This window comes from Jaculus jaculus (assembly GCF_020740685.1).
Source record: "Jaculus jaculus isolate mJacJac1 chromosome Y unlocalized genomic scaffold, mJacJac1.mat.Y.cur SUPER_Y_unloc_2, whole genome shotgun sequence".
Taxonomy (NCBI): domain Eukaryota; kingdom Metazoa; phylum Chordata; class Mammalia; order Rodentia; family Dipodidae; genus Jaculus; species Jaculus jaculus.
In genome coordinates, this window is record NW_025423387.1 from 2,197,142 (window position 1) to 2,203,141 (window position 6,000).

Here is a 6,000-nt window from a genome sequence, read left to right on the forward strand (position 1 = left end):
TCTGCTTGGAGGCAGATTTTTTTTCAAGGTAGGCCCATGCTGACCTGAAAGTGTAGCTTGAACCCCAGTTCTTTTGAAGTATGGAGACTGAAGAATTGCTGGAGCTCACTAGTTAGCCAATCTGTCTGAAATGGAAGCTCAGGTTTCTGTGAGAGAATCCATCCATGAAAAAGTTGCAGCTGAACGGAGGACACCAAACCTTCTCCATATCCTGCATGCATGTGCACAAGGCATGCATCTGCACACATGGGTACATAAACCTCATACACATACTACAGACCCTTGGACAACAGGCTTAATACAGCCAGGAATGGTGTCACATGCCTGAAATTCTAACAGTTGAGAAACTCAGGCAGAAGTATAAGGAATTGAAGGACAGACAATGCCACATAAGACAGTCTCAGAAGTAAAAAGAAGAAAAGCTTGACAGGTAAAGGACTATTTTCCCTTTACATCAAATGGTATCAATTCACTAATTTTGAACTATTCTGTTTTTTTAATGTTGTTACTCTGTGTACTAAACAAAACAAAACAAAACAAAAAATCCAAACAAACAGGTAATCTGTGTTTAGTAATCATTAAGAATGCAGTGAATTTCAACTGTAATGGTATGTTTATATTTAAATTTTCTATTCATAGGTGGATATGCAAAGTAACTGATCATCTTTCACAAGTGTTTTGATTCCATTTCACTGTCTTCAGATGATAACAACACCTAACTGGACCTAAAGCATTTTGGGCCCAATTTCCTTTTAGAATATGATGCCAACTTATAGCTTTGGGTATGCATGTGTTTTTAAGTATATGGCTTCTATTATGACTTTAAACTCTAATGAATATGCATTTACTAGTTAAATTACAATTGCAGTTGGATATAGTGGCACATGGCTTTCATACCAGCACTCAGTCAGTAGGCAGATGTAGCAGTATTACCATGAGTTTGAGCCTATCCCACAACCACATCTTCTATTCTCAGTCAGTCTATGATAGAGTAAAACACTATCTCAAAAAAAGAAACAACAATAACAACAAGGAAAAACCATGCATTGAAGAGACTTGAAAAAGTGATGAACTGTGTATTCCTTTCTGATATGCAGCAGCACGAGAAAATTAGTGATCAGATACTGTAGCTAAATATTCATTTATCAAAGGCACCTCTTAAGATGGAAATCTAGACGTTTCTCCATATAAAGTCAACTCCAGGCACTTTTTCTCTGTATAGGTAGACCCAAGAGGGCTTGAACTCAAGATATTCAAAGTACAACTTCCCAAAATGCTGAGATTATAGGGGTGCCCCACTATACCTAGGACTTTCTTAATCATCTTAATTAAAACAAATTAAGCATTTTTGCATGATTTTAACAGAATTTTCTAGATTTTGGACAAATATAATAGACATAAAAATCATGATTTATTCCTTAAGGAGTATGTGTGGAAAGCTGGGTGTGTGACTGGAGAGATTGTTCAACAATTAGAGGCAGTTGCTCACAAAGCTTCATATCCTGGGTTTGATTCCCCAGCACCCACTTAAGGCTAAGTGCAGAATGTGACAATGCATCAGGAGTTCATTGTGGTGACAGGAGACTCTGGCATGGCCTTGGTCTCTCTTCCTCTCTATACTTGCAAATAAGTAAACAGAAAAAGCTGGGTGTGGTGGTGCAAGACTAATCCCAGAACCTGGGAAGAAGTAGCAGGAGGATAAAGGACATGAAGATCATCCTTGCCTTCATAATAAACTTGAGGGCAGTCTGATCTACCTGAACACCCCCCCCCATCTCCCTTTCAAAAAAAATTACATCAGGGTCTGGGAAGGTAGCTGAGCAGTTAAAGGCACTTGATGGCAACCTCCGGTTCAGGTTCATTTCTGCAACAAATACCACAAAGCCAAATGTAAAAGTGGACACAAGTACCTGTTGTTCATTTTCAATAGGAAGAAAACCTGGCATGCACCCACATACAAACACATAGGAACACACACACAAGCACAGGCACATGTACACACATACAAGCAAGTAGGCAAATGCAAATAGTCATCTTTGCCATGACATAAATACTCGCCTTATAATGGTATACACACACACATATAGGTATTGTTGAATTAATGAGAAAATAAGAGTATTTGAAAGGAGAAAAGTACTACTAACGTAAATTAATCAAATTAATGCAAAATTGCTTAAAATACAGTTACTAGAGTCATTTCTTCTCACTTGTTGAAATTTGAAGAGACAGTTTGACATAAGAAGTGTACATTGATGGACTTAAGAAGTTTTTCCTTCAGTTAGTAAGTTCCATGGACACAGTGGTGCTAAAGAGAAAGGGTGAGAAGCCTCTTGGTGTTCTCCCATTATCAACAATGGACATCTCACGCAGACCAGGAGAAGTAACTGGGTTGTATGCATGTGTTGAATGTAGCTGATACTGTTGCCATTGAAAGGAAGAAAGAATATATTTTTTTCTCATTTGCTTACATATGCCAGACTCTACAAGACTCTTGCTTATTCCTGCTATCCAAGGGCTCTTCTTTGTTTTCTTCCTTGTATAATGATATAATAATAGTAACTGTGTGACTTTCAAAGTGAGATGCTCCTTGTTTTTATTTTTTCCCCAAAAGCTTTGATGCCACAGTTATTTGATGTCAGAACCCTTCTGCACCTCTTTGAGGTAGATAGCTTTATAGTTTAAGTGCCTGCTGTGCAAAAGTCAAAATTCACACCATTCTAGTTACTGAAACACAGTGCTGTACTATTATCATAAAGGATCTAGGTAGTGTAGACAGGCAAGATAAATTGAAACAAGTGCCTTCATTTATGTTCTCTGGCATGCAAGGACAAAATTCTCTTAAGGTTTTATGAAACAAGCTTTATTTAGTGGGGTGTGGTGGTGAATGCCTTTGACCAAAGCACTAAGGAAGCAGAGGTATGAGAAGGATCTCCATGAATTCTAGGCAATATGGGATTACTGAGGGTGTCCACGTCACCCTGGGCTTTAGTGACACCCTGCATCACTAAAAAGAAAAAAATAAAATGAACCTTTTCTGACCAATGCATTGATTCATACAGAGTCTTTAAGATGGTGATAGCACTTACATAGCAAAATACTCCATTATTATTCAGACTTCTTGCTGCCTGAATATATTCAATACAGGATAATATTACAGGATAATATTTTGTATTTGTCTCCCCATATTCCATCTGGAAAATGGACTTGGTATTGGGACTGGGGAGATTGGGTCAGTATGTAAATGCACTTGCTGTAAAAGCCTGACAACTGAGATGAGATCCCCCAAATCCACATAAAGCTGGATTTAGTAGAGCACATGCATAATCTCAGAATGCCCACACAAGACAGGAAGTAGAAACAAGAGAATCCCTGGAAGCTCATGGGCCAGCTAGCCTGGCTAAAAAGACCTAGTACAGGATGAAAACAAAAATTCCTATAAACACTAAGCAGGTGGGGGATTCACACCTATAACTGCAGAAGCTGAAAGGCTGAGAGATGAGGAAAGCTATGTGGTAAAGAACAGCCTGGGCTTTAGAGAAAAACCCTATCTCACAAAATGAAGACAATGGGCTAGGAATGTAGCTCAGTTGGTAGAATGCTTGTGTAGCCTGCAAAAAAAATCCTTGGGTCGGATTCCCAGCATTGCATAAACCAAGTGTAGTGGTGCATGCTTGTATTCACAGAACTCGGGAGGTAAAAAAAATGAGAATCAGAATTTCAGTAATAGCAGAAAGCCCAGAAAAGGCAAATTTCTAGAGAGATTATCAGTGTTCTACTTATTTTTTAAGGTTAGTTACCACTTTAGCCTCGGCTGGCATGAACTAACTGCAATCCTCTTATCTATCTCTGTCTCTCAAGTGCTGGGATAAAAAGGCAAAGGCCACCAGCAAACTCTACATGGTAATTGTATGCAAGGTATTAGAATAGCAAGAGCATTGGGAGTTTTGAAAACCTCAACTGTGGGCCAGTGGTGATGGTTTCATGGTTAAGGCCTATGAAACCTAAGGGACTTGGTATTATTCCCTAGTACCCAGATGAGCGAGATGCCCAAAGTGGCCCATGCAATTGGAGTTCACTTACAGTGGCTTGAGGTCCTGGCACATTGACAGCCTTCTCTATCTGCCTCTTCCTCTCTCTGCATCCCTCCCTCTTCCTCCCCAAATAAATAAATAAGTACTATTTCAAAGAAAGAATCACAGCTTACAGAAAAAGGAAATCTACACTGTGATCTCAAGAGTTAGCTCAGTAGTTAAAGGTGTGTTCCTGATAACCTGTCAACCAAGATTCAAGTCCTCAGAATCCATGTAAAGTCGAATGCACAGTATAGAAAAATACCTGCTTGTGTTAACTTACATAGCTTATATAATAGACAATCTTGTTTCTTGTGCAAAATGATGAAAGCTACCATTTTGTGTGGTTCATGAGTTTTAAGAAGTGCCCACAATTTTTTTAAATAAACACTTTGTTAATTTTATTTATTTGAGAGAAAGAGAGAGAGAGAGAATAGGCACACCCGGGCCTCTAGCCACTGCAAACGAACTCCAGATGCATGTGCCCTTTTGGGCATTGGGCTAAGGTGGGTCCTGGGGAATCAAGCCTCAAACCAGGGTCCTTAGGCATCACAAGCATGCGCTTAACCACTAAGCAATCTCTCCAGCCCTACTGCCCACAAATTTTATTGGGTCTAGGACTTGGTAGCCAGGATTTAGTTAGCTGGCAATGTTTGGAGATGAGTACAAAGAAGTGGCTCATATCTCTACCACTAGGTAGAAAGAGATGATCTTAAAGCCTTCTTACTTATCTTGGGACTCTTCTTTTTCAGAGGATAACTCTTCCTTTGGCATGGGAAGGAAGGAAAGCAGCGTTGTATATCCTCAATTAGGCTCTGTTGAAATTAAGTGTTTGATTTGGTTAAAGGTTAAAGCAGAAGTATTTTAGCAGGTTACCTAAAGCACTAAATGAGTCTTGCACTTGGTGTCATGCAAGGCTTCCATGCTGAAGGGGGAGACTTTGCTTTTATACAGGTTGCCTTTCTGTTCAAGGAGATATTGCCACCGAGAATGAACAAATGTAGGTGATAAGTGATGTTTAGCTCTCCTTTAGTTCACCTGAGACAAACATTGCCTTTCAGTACCCTTTCACTGGAGAGACAGAAGAGTAGCTGCTATATTTTGCAACCTCCACTACTTTAAACTTATTGTGGTCTTTTAACTTGTCATTTTTTCAATTCATACTATGTTCCAGAATGTGCAAAAACTGGTGAAAAAACACTTTACTTTCTTTCAATTTTTATGCAGTTAATTGTGGTGGGGAAAGCTAGTATCTGAGGATGCTTTTTAAAAAAGCCCATCCAAATTTACATGGGTATGTGGGTTATGGAACCGGAGATGTTAGGCTTTGGAAGAAAGCCCCTTTATCCACTGAGCCACCTCTCCAACCATTTCATATGGCTTTTGAGACAAGGCATCATGTAGCCCAATCTGGCCTTGAATTGAACATGAAGGTAGCCAAGGATGATGTTATCCTCCTTGTTTCCTACCTCCTCACTAAGTTATGGAACTAAATATGTACACATGGTTTCCTATCTCTTCACTAAGTTCTGGAACTAAAGATGTACACCACCACCCTAGCTCCTATGTACTACATTTTAAATGATTATACATGGACTTGTTTTGAGATGAAGAGACCTTTAATAAATTCCATCTTTTATGTCATAATTCAGTGGGTAGAATAAGAATAACAACCTAAGTTCCTTAGAAAAGTCATAAAGCAACAAGGTATGCTCACTCAAGCCTTCAAGATTCTCTTAAGAGGTAGGCATACATCCTTCTTTGATGTGAACTGAAGATACATTAGCTTGCTGCTATATTACAAGCCCACCTGACATTTTTATTCTAGCAATACTGCCCTATTTTGTCAGAGATGTGTCCCATGTAGCCCAGGGTGGTCTTGAATTTACTATGAAGGGGAGTATGACCTTGAAATCCTAATCTTGTGTTT